A 15,296-nucleotide genomic window follows, 5' to 3' on the forward strand; every position below is an offset into this window, starting at 1 on the left:
ATTTGCATATTTTAGTTTTTTCATGTAAGTAAGATCATGCAATATTTGTCCTTTTGGGTCTGGCTTATTTCATTCAACATGATGTCGGTAAGTTTCATTGGTGATATAGCATGTTTGAGAACTTCATTCTTTTTTTTTTTTTTTTTTTTTTTTTACTGGAGAAGTAGGTTTACAGAAGAATCACGCAGAGTTCCCATATACTGACCTATTATTAACATCTTGCATTAGTTTAATACATTTGTTACAATTGATGAAAGAACATTTTTATAATTGTTCTATTAGCTGTAGTCCATGGTTTACATTAGGGTTTACCATTTGTGTTATATAGTCTTATGTTTTTTTTAAATTTTTATTCTAGTAACATATATACAACCTAAAATTTCCCCTTTTAGCTATATTCAGATATATAATTCAGTGCTGTTAATTACAGTCACAATGTTGTGCTACCACACCACCATCCATTACTAAAACTTTACAAGCAACCCAAATAGAAACCATGTACAATTTAAGCATTAATTTCCTATTCCTCACCCCCACCCTGGTGACCAATATGTGTTCTAGTTTCTGACTATGAATTTGCTTATTCTAATTATTTCTTACCTGTGAGAGAGATCATACAATATCTGTCCTTTTGTGTCTGGCTTATTTCAGCCAACATGATGTCTTCAAGGTTCATCCATGTTGTTGCATGCATCAGAATTTCATTATTTTTTTATGACTGAATAATATTCCACTGTATGTTGTGTGTACCACATTTTGTTTCTCCATTCATCCACTGATGGACACTTGGGTTGCTTCTACCTTTTGAGTATTGTGAATAATGCGTCAGTGAACAGTGATGTGCAAATATCTGTCTGAATCCCTGCTTTCAGTTCTTTAGAGTGGGATTGCTGGTATGGTAATTCTATACGTAACTTTCTGAGGAACCGCCAAACTACTTTTTCCAGTGGCCACATCTTGATACATTCCCACCAACAATGCATGAAAGTTCCTATTTCTCCACATCCTCTCCAGCACTTATTTTCCATTTTTTAAATAGCCAAATTAATGGGTGTGAGGTAGTATCTCATTGTGGTTTTGATTTGCATTTCCCTAATGGCTAGCGCTGTTGAACATCTTTTTATGTGCTTATCCACCATTTGTAAATCTTCTTTGGAGTGAGCTTCCTCTTCTACTCACTTTTCTGTTAGGTTATGTATGTTTTTAAAAATGAAATTGGAGTTCTTTATTAATTCTGGATATTGATTTTGTGTTGATTATATGGATCACATATATCTTTCCACAGTCATTAGCTTGCCTTTAACTTGTTTATAGTATATTTTGTTTGCTAAATAGATATTTAATTTTTAACATAATCAAAGGTAGTGATCTTTGTCTTTATGGTTTATTCTTAACAGTCAGAGTCTCAGCAGGAAAACAGTATTCCACTCAAATGATTCGACTAAAGAGACTTTAATGAAGAAACTTTTTTATAGAGATGTAACAAAAGTAGAGACCCTGGAAACCAACAACAGGTGAAGCTGTTACCATTCCTGGGCCTGAAGTGGCAAGGGGAGGAAATGGTGCTGCTGGAGCCCAGTGGGAGTTGGAGCCCTGGAGAAGGGGCCACCCGGCAGGGGCTGTGCTGTGGAGGGACCGACAGGGCCAGAACCGGGGCCCGAAGCAGGCAGCAGCAGGGAAAAAATACCCCAGCCTCTCTCTCCTCTGACCCACTCCACTCTTTCTGAAGCCTTCTTTTGGCAGAACCGAATTGGAAGTCAGTTGGCAAGGAAGCTTGGATGAGGCAGTCCCTGGAGTTCAGCATTTCAAGGCACAGGGACAAGTGGAGAATGAATCTCAGGAACCAAACAATGATTAGCACACATTCCTTATCCCAAGGCCATAAACATTTTCCTGTATTCTCTACTAAAAGTTTTGTTTTGCATGCTTAGATCTTTATACACCTGAAATGTATTTTCAGGGTTAATGTTAGCTACTTACTTTTATCTTTCATGCAGATCATCAGGTGACCCTGAGCCATTTATTGAATAGTCTTTTCTCTCCCCTGCTCTGTAATCTCACTTTGGTCAAATATCACATCTCCATACATATGTGGGTTTATTTCTGTATCTCAATTCTGTTCTATTTATCTACCCCTATGCCAACACCACTCTGTTTTAATTACTAGAGCTTTATAATAAGCCTTAATATCTGATAGAACACAACCCCCATTTTGTTCTTTAAAACTATTATATCTATCCTTGGGCCTTTGCTATAGTCCACATGAATTTTAGGATGTTTTACAAGTTCCATGAAAAAAAAAAAAAAGCCTTGGGATTTAAATTGGAGTTGCATTTAATTTATGGAAGTGTTTGGGGAGAATTGACATTTATATAGTATTAAATATTCTTGTCCATTATGTGGTATGGCTCTCTAGTAATTCTTATCTTTTCATCTGATGAGCTTTTGGAAAGATATTTATCTTCTCATTTTTCAGTTTTGGCTGTAGTGCAAAAATAGTGGTTCTGTGGTCTTTATCCTTATAGCTTTTAATTTTTATCACTAAAACTGAAGGCATGATATCTAACAGTCCTAAAGTGGTAACAAATCAGAAAGGATTAAAAATGAATACCCGATTAATTTTAAAAACTCTTACCTTTTTTCTTTAGTAACTTGGGCATTAATTTCTTAAAGGAAGTTAAACAGAAATGTAAATGGAGTTGAAATTAGCAATATTACTCCCACAAAAGCCATTTATCTGCAGGCCCAGTATTGCATTGTGCTGTGCTCTGTGTAACCAGGCCAAATGAATCATTGCTATAGTTATAATCAGAGAATTTGGCACTTTTTAACTGAGGTCTTTGGTTTGCTATGACTCTTTTGGATGTATGTTTTATTTTAAAAGAATCATCTTTAGGGGCAATTAAATACATGCATTGTTTGAGCAAATTCAAGATAGTAGAGTATACATTTATTTGTAAAAGAACAGAATGGCAGTGGGCGTCTACGCTATAGATGGTATTCTCGTGGTATTTGCTGCCATCCACTCTCCTTTCTAAATTTGGTGTTACACATTCAACTTCTGTTTTCAAAAAGGGAAGTTGCATATAGATCATTCACACTATTATTTTCTCCTTAAAACCAGTCTCTCTGATAATTGCCCATTTAAGGAGTTTCATATAACCCAAAAAAGACTTCTCTAAGAAACTAGTTTTGAAACAAATATTAGTTGGCAAAACTGAATCTTTTGCTTGACATTTAAAGCATCTTTTAAAAAACAATTGACCCATTACACAAGTGTATCTAAGGCGGTGGTGGTGTTTTTCTGAGATGCTTGCTTTAATTTTTTCCTACTTGACTTCACTCTGTATGTTTCTGATATTTTAAATAAAAATTATATGAAAGTGATTTAAAAAAATTTAAGTGGGGACTACTATTATTAGACAATTGGATAATTTTGAAAAAGTCCTGTTGTTTATTCCAACAACAGGTCTTTAAAAACAGTTCTATAACAGTGACTAAAAGATAAGAAAAATTCTATACTCTCTTCATTTAAGCTTTATCCTCTGTCGACATTTTTATTTTCTAGTGATATCTTGATTTTTGAGACATAAAAGACATCTTCATTAGATTATACCTTTGAAAAAATTATTTTTCTCATCATCATTTTGAAAAATTTGTGGGAATTACTATTGGTTGATGACATTCACAACATATTTGATTATTGGCATATGTTTGTATACCATGACTAAGAGGGTGTGAAGGTGTCAATAATTAATGGTCATTTGACTCATTCAAGTGTCCACTTGAAAATTTGGATCGGCAGGTAGAGTTTTTTAAATTTTAATTTATCTCAAGGTTAACTGCCAAAGCTTGTCCTTTGGTTTTCTCCAGACTATATCAGGCTTCACCTATCAATATCAAATGCTGCTGTGTTTCTAAATGATTTAACTGAGAATTTTAATTCTTAAAGTAAGTAGGAAGAGGAAATCCTCATTAAAGAAATTCAGAGTGGTGGACTTATGGCAAAATTTGGTGTTTTATCTGTAAGGCCATATAGACCCTTAATGATACGTTACTTTGTGAGTGTCCAGGAGTCCTTTTAACTATGTTAAAGTCAAATGGCATCTTTTAAAATTATAATTGCAATAATACATCACTTACTGTGATCCTGCTAGTTATGAAGATTCCAAAATATGGTTTAAACAAGGTATGTGTATGGCTATTTGTGTGTGTTTGTGCCCATTTGCGTGTGCATGTATACACAGTGCAGTGAAAAGGTAGTGAGGGGGAAACTTTAGCAGGAAAGATTACCCCTCTGTGTTTATGAAGCTGGTATAAGCTCTCCAGCATTCATTTCGTTCATTCATTCAATGATTATTTACTGAATGCCTACTGTGTGTTAGGTACTGTTTTAGAGGATAGAGAATGTGACAAACAAGAATGACAGTTTTATGGACTGTTTTGGCTGTGAGTGAGGGGCTGGAGGGTATGAGGAGTTTTATTTCATTTTTGTGGTGGTGGTTGTGGGTTGTTAATTCTGCAGGTTGTAAAGTGGTGCTAACGAGGCTAAGGATAAGCAGGACTTGAGTTCTTTGTGAAAAAAGATAGACTTGTTTTCTGTGACTTGAGGAAAGAGGTAGAAGCAAAATGGCCTCCGGGTCCTGGCCCAGCGCCCCCTCCTCTCCTGCCAGTCTCTACACAGTGACTATATTTCCTTTCCCTAAGCCACACTGCCTTCTTGAGGAGTTCATTCTCTTCTCAAGGCGCTCAGGTCTTCTGGCTTCTGTAGAAAATCTCAATGAATGTTAGAAATCATGCCGCCTCCAGACCTTTTTTATCCCTGGGAATCAGCTTGGTGGGATGAAGAGTTCGATTGGCAAGTCCTGCTCTGAGCCTGTGTTTACTCATCTGTGGGATGTAGGCAGTAGTACCTGCCCTGCCTGTGACTCAGAGAAGGGGTTAAGAGCAAACAAGTGAATCCATATGAAAGTGCCTTGGAAATTGTCCCACTCCTATCCACATAGTAGAGGGGGGTTATTACAGACTTCACAGCTGGGTGACTTGAACCACAAGGGGTGCCAAATCCTGGAGAATGTGGATGGCTCTGCTCAAATCCATCTTCTGAACAGGAAAAAACAATTCAAAGAATATATCCTATTGAACAGAGCACATTATCTCATCATTTGTGTTTCTAGGCCTTTCTTTTAGAAATGTATGACTGTGAACTTGGTTTTTTATTCTCCCAAGTGAGCTAAGCACTGAGCAGGCTACAGAGCACTTACATTTTTTTCTCATTTGATCCCTAAAACTCCTCCATGAGGGTAGTCACATTGTTGTGATCACCTTTTCATAGACTCCCAGCTCTGGGAAGGGACTTACAGAAACCTCTGAATCCAAGCTCCCCCTCTCCAGGGGTGCAGAATCAGGCTCAGCGATGCCCAGGGTCTGGGTCACTGCTGGATGTCAGGCTGAGTGCTGAACTTGAAATCTCCTGACTCAAAACGCCCTGTGCTTTTTCTACCAGACCTTACCAATCCTAAATCAGTTACACAGCAGATTAAGAAACTAAAAATTCATAGCTTAATCATAGTTAAATGATTTATTTGTGCATGGTGTCCAAACTCCTGGTCCAGCACTCTTCATCTCACCAAGTTGACTCCGTGGGAGAAAGAAGGTCTGGAGGCAGTGCGATTTCTAACATTCATTGAGATTTGCTGTGGGAGCCGGGAGTGCTGAGTGTCTTGAGAAGAGAATGAACTCTTCAAGAAGGGGGTATGGTTTAGGGACAGGAAATAGAGTCACCGTGTAGAGACCATCAGAAAGGGAGGGGAGTGCCGTGCCAGGAAGTGCTGTGCCAGGGGTGAGAAGGGATGCGTCTGAAGCGGCCGGCAGTCTCCTTGGAGCAGTGTCCCGCCAGGAAGGGCTCACTGGAGTTGTCCAGGCCCAGCAAAGGCCTATGTAGCTGAGCCCAGGGGAGGGGAAGCAAAAGCGGAAGTCTCTGAGGAGGGCTGCTCCAAAGGCGGACCTCACAAGTTATTTGAGAATTTTAACAGAAAATAGTGGCAAATGGAATAGGAAAGAAGCAAATGTCCAACAGAGGCCATCTCTAATAATGGTTAGAAGGGACTAATCAAAACTGCTAGGAGGAAAAAAAGTGATTTTACAAGCGTTTTCTTCAAATATTGTCATTACGATTTTATTCGAAACTAGGATTTAAATATTTTCAAATTTTTAAAAGAGAAGAAGGTGTATCTCCAACAGAAGAATGAAACCTCTTTCGGTACATAAGGTGGAGTCACTGCAAAGCAGTCCAGTAACAACATGGGAAGATTTGCCAAAGGAGCTCTTCATTGGCATTGAAGTTCTGTGTGTGTAAAGAGTGACTTCAAGGAGCAGAAGGAAAATATCTGACAAAAAAAAAGTGGAAGAAAAGACGGAGACGCTATGTAAAATGTTAACAATAGGGAAAACTGCGAGGGGGGTGATGGGGGAGGTATATGGGAACTGTACTTTCTGCATGATTTTTCTGTAAATCTGTAGCTGCTCTAATAAAATTAAGCATAAAAAAAAAAGAAGGGATGAAGAAAAGTTTACAGAAGTAAATGAATTAACTTGTTCTTCAGCATAATAAAGTTTTAACTCCTCGTGTTATATTTGTGAGTTTATTTAGTTTTCTAAATCATGGTTGGTATCTTGTATCAACTCCTTGATAATCAGTTAGGTGATGTGGCTTCTGGAACTTTATTTTGAAGATTTATTCTAAGTTTTCAAGGAATGATGAATCAAAAGCCCACGTTCAGTTAGGATCTCATGTCTGATGAAAAGATTATTTATCCTGGTCATCTGTATACAATTTAATAACTGAAGTGTTTCCCTTTTTTTGGTTGTAAAACCAACATGACCAATATTTGCAAGGAATAGACAGACAATTACTACCAGTATTCATGTGGAACCTTAGAGATAAAATGTAATAAAAGAGCAGAGAAATTGAATGGAACTTTGAAAAATGTTTTGAAGTCTTTGTTTCTCAGTTTACATATCCATCTTGTCCCTGTGTTATTTCTTTGGTGCATGCTAATTAAGTGCTAAAAGTGGCCTTCAGTTAGTGCTGTAGTTTACTAGTCTGCAAGATGTTGAGGGCAAAGGAGAGGCAGTGAAGTGTAAACTAGCAACCAGAACTACAAAGTAATGCTGAGAAATAACCTCTCTGAAATTAAACTCAGGAGTATTTTTTTTTTAGTTACTATCTAATTTTTTAATTTATAATTTAAAAATGTAAAAATGTACCTACAATTACAAAATCAATGTTTCTTTTCTTTCTAAACAGATGTGTTACTGATACTTAATTATGGATGACTGGCCCAATTTCTTTAAACTGCTCTCAAATTATATTATGTGTAACTGAGATGGAGAAACTCCAAATTCTGAATGTTGTCTTGAGAGTAGGATTATTTTAAATGCCCTAAAGAATGAAAGAATGAAAACCAAACTGACATGTTCACTAAGCATTTCTTGTTCATTTGCTAGGAATAAATATTAATGTTTTTGAAACATTTATTGACCATTTCATACTGAAGGGGTTTGACTTCAAAAGTGCAGAGAGGGCCTTGCCTGTAGACTTGGATTTCTTCGGGCTTGGATTTCCGGTGGGGAGGCAGGGATCCCTGCGCCGGCCTGTGAGCCACTCTGCCTCCGGGGAAGGGTTAACCACCTGGTGTGGGACTGTATCAGCAGCTGTTGAAGCTGCCACTTCAGTCTTTGATTTCTTGGTCAAAGATGCCAGAATCTGAAAGTGGGGGGAGGAAGGAGTTGTATGCAAAGTGTGCACTGATAAGAGGTTACAGCCTTCAGTTAGAAAGAGGTGAAAACTATTTCAAAACAAAACTCAGGTCGCTCTCCTAAGAACCTGAACCTTTACTGAGCACAAACAGAAAACATGCTTTACCAGACTCAGGAGTCCACTCTGGAGACAAAAAAAAAATGTGCTTTTGTTCTTAGTTCTTTTGTACCGGATTTGGCATTTGGTAATCCATTTGCTAGAAAATATCCTGAGTGTCACAAAAATTCTGCAAGTCTAACTTTCTGCTAACTTCAAATCATGAATAATATTTTAAATTCATTTTAAATTCAACAGAGCTAATGCCTCTGGCTTCAGCTACAGATATCACAGGAAGAGATTATTGCAGCTTCTATTTCAATGGCTTTTCCTTAAAGTGAGTGCCGAAAGTATGTGAGTGGGTGGTTAGGAAACTGTTAGTAGGTAGTGTCGTGTCTAAAATGCAGAACTCTGGAAATGAAAAATAACTTGGCTTCATGGCAGAATGTTTGAATGTTATGCCACCCAGGCACAAACTTTGGGACAAAAAGAAAAACACCCACAAATAGTTTTTAGAATTAAATTAAAGAAATATCTTTGTAAGATTTTAGCTATACTGAGGGTCCTCTTCCATTCCCCTTAAGATAAAACAGGAAACAGTCTCTACCAACATTTCAGCCCAAGTTTAATTTCAATAAGATCATCAATTTGATTGATAACAAATCATTACAGAACATCTTGAATAGGTCTAAGCTTGTCTTGATGTTAACGACTTACAATCACCCTTATGTTAGGTCTTAAAGCTTTATTATCCTTAAATACAACTAGTATAGTGGACCATTAAAAGACCAAGTGATCTGAGATGATATTGATTGGGGTGGCAGCCAAAATTTTAAGGTATCCGAATTGCTTTTTATAGTACCTTTACACTGAAAGTGCATGCAATTTTAAAAATAATCATTCATTTTCCTGGAGAGCTGTCTCTGGCCTCTATTGCTAGTGCTCTTACATTCGCACCATTTAGGCACACACACCTCTCCCCTCCCAACTAGTATAAATTTCCCAGGTATATATAAGTAGTTCAGAGCATAAACTTTCCTAAGGAGAGGGAAAAGGCTATCAGCATGAAACTTAGGGACAGAGGATGGCAATTCTGACCCTGTTGCGCCTCCAAGCCTGGCTTCCCTACCTGGTGGGCTTTACCAGGGCGGGCGGCGGGCTGTGGGGTCCGCACCGCCCCGCAGCCTGCCGTGAAGGGTACAGCTCGGTTCTGCTGTGCTCCAAAAGTACTGCTGACTTGGTGACCCACTTGGGGTGGGTTACGGCCCGCACGGGGCTTTTTCTATACCCGGGTCCAGCCGGAGCCCCCATCCTGCCACTCGGACGTCTCTGTAGGCCATGGTGCACCCCCAGGCGGGGGAGTCGTGAGAGTGTCCCTGCCGCGGACGCTGCTGCTCCACCCTCCCCGGACCCCTGCTTCGAGTTCCCGGCGGGCAGAGCGGACCCAGCGCCTCGGGGCTGAATTTTTGCCCCCTACTCCCTCCCGCTGTTGCAGGGACCCTGCCTGCCCCGCTGACCGGCCCCAAGTTGCCGAATAGCTCAGATGCTTGTCATATTTGCGGTCGCACGACTTAACGGGCTGTGCGCGCGCCGCGCTGGCCGCCGCCTTTGTCACCAGCGGCTTCGTCATTTGCATGAGTGTTTTCTAGAGTAGGGGCAGATTATTGGTGATAGTTCTGGTCCTCAGACCGGAGTGTCTCTCTCTCTTCCTCTTTAATTCTTTCCTTACGAGAAAATAAAGGGTGCGCGGGCCGTAGAGGGAGCTGTGGGGCGGCGCTGCTACCCGGCGTCTCGCGTGCTCCGCCTGCTCCTTCCTGCTCCTCGGGCGGCCGCGGCCCTGCTCGGCATTTATCGCGCCTCCCGGGACCGCCGGGGGAGGGGAGGAGCGGGGCGGGGCCGGCGGAGGGCGGGGCGGGCCGGGCGGGGGTGGGGCCTGCCGGGCCCGGGCCGGCGCTCGCGGGAGGCTTGCTGGCCGCACGTCACTCCTGCACGGCGAGTGCTGGAGCACGAGCTGCCGCTCGCTCGGTCAGGGCGCCCCCTCCGCCCGCCTCCCGCTTCCTCCTCGGCTGCCTGCCGCTGCCGCCGCCTCCACCATTGTATAATGCTCCGAGCGCGCAGGCAGAGGACGGCGGAATCTTAGCCCTGGTCTCCGCTCCTGCCCGCTCCCCGGCGCCACCCTCGGGCCCCCGGAGCGGGGGACTCCGCATGGGGCGGGTATAGCTTGAGGAGAGGGCAGAAACCCCTCCTGATGCGTTAGTTCCCAGCTGGAGCTGCATGTGGTAAGTTCTCCCGGCGCCGGGCTTAGAGGGGATCCTCGGGTGCGCGGGGCTCCGGGTTGCTGGGGGCGGTGTCGGGACCCGGCCGGGGCGGGGGAGGGCGGAGGAGGGGCGGGGGGCCGAGAGGGTCGCGGGCGCCTCCGCGAGAGGGACCTGGGGCGGGAGCAGGTTCGCGGAGGATCGCTCGCCCCCCGCTGCCCCGCCCCGCGCCCTTGAATCCCCGGACCCGAGGTCCGGGGACCCACCGCGTCCGCGGGCAGGTCTGCGGGGGGAAGGGCAGAGGACGGGCAGTCACGGCCCGGGTCGGGAGGGGGTCGGGAGCCAGCGAGCGCCGAGCAGTTGGGCGGAGGGAGCTCGGAGCTGTCGCCCTTTACAGCTGGGATGTGTGTGCGTGTTGTGGCAGTTGTGTTGTTGTGAACGTGGGAGACTTTTTATAAGGTTTGGATTTCTGGCGTGAAGGCTGCTTCACTTTTGAGATCCGTGGCTGGGTTTGCATCCAACTTGCTATAAAGCGTGTTTCTGTGAGTTACCCGGTGTGGTTAGTTTAAAAGTCTCCCTCTCCACCACTTACCCCCTTTTCGTCCAGCGCTGTATTTTCCCCTGAGCGCCCAAGTGAATTGATTTTGGAAATACCATGTGTATTAAACTTAATATCCCTTCGGTTTTTAAATTCGAAATCTTCAAGTCATTTTCGTGCTGACTGCCTGCAGCTAAAAAGGAGGGGGCCGAGGGGCGCCAGCTGTCCGAAGTCCTGGACTTTGTACCATTAAGTCAAGGGGTGCCGTCAGAGGGCCCTTGCATCGACAGAAAATTGTTCCTTATTTGTTTCTTGGCATTGAGATACTTTACCTTTAGCCGAAGTAGTAGTAATTGATTGAGGTGGGATTAGAGCTCATAGTTTATGTTTAGCTTTAAGTCTCACACAAAGATCAGATGTAGTTCGTGTTAGAATAACTTTTGCTTGCAAACTCTGGGCAGTTTCAGGATGTTTTAGGGTGTAGAAAGTAAGTTTTCACAGGCGCTGAAATGGGAGGGGCCAGCAGCAGGGGGAGACATCCAGACTCAGACCGAAGCAGTTTTTATTTGAATAGAATTGGGCAGCCCCAGTTGGACTTAAAGAAAATTAAACGTTTTCAAGCTTTGTTCTTGAAACATGCTTTTTGATTTCCCAATATATGTTAAGAAATGTCCATAAGGGATGTAAAGAACTTAGAAGTTGTATCGCCGGTAGGGTCACTGAGTCCTCAGTGTTCAAAGGAGCCTTTTATTATTAGGGACTAGTCTCTGACAAGAGTGAAGTGGGCCCTTGGCTCCACTCAACCTCTGGAGGACCCATCACCTGAGAGCTTCTCTCGTTTATTCACTTGCTTTGCTGATTTGGGTGGGAAGGGTGGTTGCTCAGCTAACCAAAAGGCATCTCTCACCACCCACCCCACCCCTCCCCCCAGCTCCCATTCCGCCCCCTTTTTATAGCAGTCATATTCTGATTTGAGTGTGGTAGGGTGTGTTGTGAGGATGAAAATACCCATCCCAAGTTCCCAGTTTCTGGCATGAGCAAGAATAGCTTCTTCATGAAACTTTGCTTTTCTGTTCATTTCATCAGTTTCTTCATGGAAAAAAAAAGATAAAAATGTTAAAAAGTATTGCTTCTGCTTCACTGATTTACTTAGATTTATATGGTAATATAAAATTGTTTATGTTGTTCATCGAGTTTGGGACCCTTTAAACTAATTAAATGGATTCGACAGCCCTTTTTTTTTTTTTTTTTTTTTGGCACCCGGGTCTGTTGCTTTATTACAACAGGTAGGGGAGAGCACTCATTTTATAATACCAACCAAGGGTACAATAGGAGGTGTCCTAGGAAACATTTTTTATTGTCAGACAACTGTCACAACGTCTTAGGTAATAGCTGCTCAGGGTTGTTTCCCTTAAAGAACTAAGGGAAGAATATTAACTCAGATTTAGAAAATTTCTAGATTCTTTTAAAGCTTTTTTATTTGAGAAGCTGAAATATAAATTTTATCCAGTTGCCACACACTGAATTATTAATAATGTGCATAGTTTTTAAAAAAAGATTTATTTAGATATTTTAAAACTCACTAGCATTTGTGTGGAGACAGTTTGTGTTCACCATTTTAACAGTACTCCAAAGGCAGAATAAAAGTTATGGCATTACTTTAGAAAGTCACACACGCACGCGCGCACGCACACACACACACACACACACAATTAAAAAGGGATGGGAGGAGGTTGAAGATGTATAAATGCAAATATATACAATGATTTCTATTAGTAAAGGTAGCATAACTACAAGTTAATTGTATCAGATTATACTACATATATCCTCAGTCAAAATATTTACACTTTAGAAATTTAAGGAATCTAAAGTGCAACAGATAGAAACATTTAGATGTTTCTTTTCCTGTGATTTCTTATTAAAGAGCACTGGGAAAAGTATGGAGCCTTATTTTGTATTTTATTTTTATCAAAAAAAATCAAGACCACTTGGTCAATCTAGACAAAAATATGCACAGATACATACAGGCATTTAGGAGTGTGGATTTTATTTCACTTGTAGCATTTTTAAAACTTTATTGCTACAGAAATGTACTTTTTATTGTTATGGCATATCCTGCAGGAGATAGCTCTAGTTGCAGTAGTTTCTTGGCAAAAAAATAAATAAATGGGGGGGGGGGGGCGGGGAGCGAGAGAGCTCTGTCTCTGATTACTGAGTCCAAAGATCAGGTTGTCTGCCAAAGGCTCCAGAGGGCAAGCTCCAGTTTAAGTGGAAATGGCCCCACAATGAAGATGACATTCGTCCTCAGGTCTTTCTGTGAATTAATTCTGACCAGGCAGAACATGAAAATCTAAAAGTGCTGTGGTCACCACTTATGCACAGATCACATACATTCTACCTACAGTTGATAATTAGTCCTTAAAGCAATTGTCAGAAACCCACAAGCTAGAACTCCTTTTTTAGAAGTATTTGGGAATTTAGATTTAGTATTTCTGAAGGCAACAGCTACTAACCATTTAAAACAAAAAATCATTGCCTCAAATGGACAGTGCAGTTGGTACTAAGGGCAAACTTCTGCCCTCCACGCAGATGCTGGGAAACCCTCGGAAGGGCACAGTCCCCTGCAGCGCCCATCACTCATTGTGTGGAGCTGTGTCTCTCTCCATTAGCACTGCAGGCAGTTCATTCTTTGTATGGATCTGTGAATGGCAGATGTCAGGCCAATAAGAGACATTCCTATTCTGGGTAATAAATGTATTCCTTGTCTTGTTCTGCATTTTCTAGAAAACCATGAGACAAACAAAACATGCTTGGCATCTAAAATTTTTCTTTGAAATATAAATGAAATTTTCAAAATAAAAACATCGCAATATATTTTGAAACATGATTCCTAATGAAGTAAAACAGATAATTTAAACAAGCACCACATACAGACCATGTAAACTCCCCTTTGGAAGTTTTACTCTCGCTGTGGTCTGAGGGTTATGGAAGCTGGAAAGGCCTTTATGTCTGTCTCAGGGTCTTCTGTCTCTCCTCTGGACATGGCTGGAAAAATATTTACCCCCAGATTTGATGTATCTGCTTTAGCGACGGCAGCTAACATGAGCTGTGTTGTGCACCCATTGCAGTCTTCGGTTCAGGATGGTGTTGGCCTCTGCCCTCCTGCCCGGCCTCCTCTGGCCTCCTGCCTGTCCAGAGCTGACTCTGCCTGGGAGCAGGAACGGCAGGACGCGTGGTGCGCCCGGAGCTGGCCGGTGGAGGGAGCTGTGCGGATGCGCAGGGCGGGGGCTGGAGGCAGGAGAGTGCCGGGCATATCTGAAGCCGACTGTACAACTGCTACAGCAGGTCTGACTAGTTTTAGATGCCCAAAGGCAGCTTTGTTTCTCTAGTAACTAATTCATTCCTGCATTACCATCTTTTGTCTCTATGCAAAACCTGTACCTTTGCAGTTACTACTTAATTCTAAGATTTTTTTTTTCCTTAAAAAGTTTCATAGACATTTAGCTGAAAAGGAGGAGCTAAAACCAGCATTTTTATGCTTCTGAGGAGTTTCACATAGAATGGTGATGGGAAAGGGATTCTGGTTCTTATATATATTCTTATGTTTACAGTGGGCTGGAATGAACCTGTTGAACTAAAGTAAAATGTACCAGTCGAATATGCCATGTTCGAAACATTAAATTACAAGAAGTCACTTGCTGCAGATCAACCTTTAGCCTCTTGCTCTCCTCATCTCTGGCTGGCTGCTTGCTTATCATTCCACACCACACCGCAGCTACTGAGGCTTGCTAGAGTACCCCACCCTTGTGTTTAAGTGTTGCCCGAGTTAAACTCAGGGAATCTGAAAGTCCCAAGGTCATCTCTACACCAGAACAGGTTTGCATAAAATTCTAGCCACACTAATGAGATAACGATATAGCATCTGTTTTAAACTGATTCTCTCTTGATGGCTATCCTATTTTATAATACACGATACGGATTTGCTTTTCAGATTTCTTTTTTTTTTTAAGGAGAGAACCTCCATCTTGTGTGTGTGTACTGCTGTCTTAATACCATAGAAAACCGATCTGACATTGGAATTTGAGCACTAGAGTCTGCAGCTGAAAAAGAGATTGCACTGCCTCTCTGCTCATCAATAACCTGGTGATGGTCTTTCTGAACAGTTTTTAAAACAGGCTGTTTTTTTTTTTTTTACAATGTACAGAAAAATAAAATAGATTTCACTTGGTAAAGAGTCTTAGCTGACAGTAGTTGGTTTACAAATTCAAAATGTGGATACCTCAGTTTGTCCCTGCTTTTAAAGCACCTGAAGATGGGGTGGTGGCATGAATATGATGTTACAAGATGGCATCGTTGGGTAGGTTGGAGGGAAGGGCTTTTCTTAAAGACAATTGAAGATGAAGTATTCAAGAAGTAGAGTCCTTAGAAAAATGAATATTCATTACATTTAGTGTGGTACTCTGATTATTTTGATTTGACTTGAATAAATGACATTTCTTAAAAGTTCTATGAGTTACTAATTGTCACTACACAGAAGTCTTCTGGAAGGAATACATTTTACCTCAAAATAGCCGCCAAATAATTGTTTTTAAAAACAAATGGCTGCCATATTTACAAAGTATCATTCAGTGCTCCCAAGTTTAGT

At 41.7% G+C, this 15,296-nt stretch overlaps 1 protein-coding gene across 2 annotated transcripts in view; it reads left to right on the top strand.

The window, feature by feature from the left end:
- SERTAD2 (SERTA domain containing 2) overlaps window positions 1-15,296 on the top strand; it is a 121,068-nt gene that overhangs the window by 90,072 nt on the left and 15,700 nt on the right. Inside the window, exon 1 of one of the 2 annotated variants that reach the window (XM_037806826.1) lies at window positions 9,820-10,137. The exons of the other annotated variant lie outside the window; for it this stretch is intronic. The gene's annotated coding sequence lies outside the window, so the exon portion shown is untranslated. Of the gene's footprint in view, window positions 1-9,819; window positions 10,138-15,296 lie in introns of those variants that run through there. 2 annotated transcript variants of the gene reach the window in all.

Source organism: Choloepus didactylus, chromosome 17 (genome assembly GCF_015220235.1).
Source record: "Choloepus didactylus isolate mChoDid1 chromosome 17, mChoDid1.pri, whole genome shotgun sequence".
Lineage (NCBI taxonomy): Eukaryota > Metazoa > Chordata > Mammalia > Pilosa > Megalonychidae > Choloepus > Choloepus didactylus.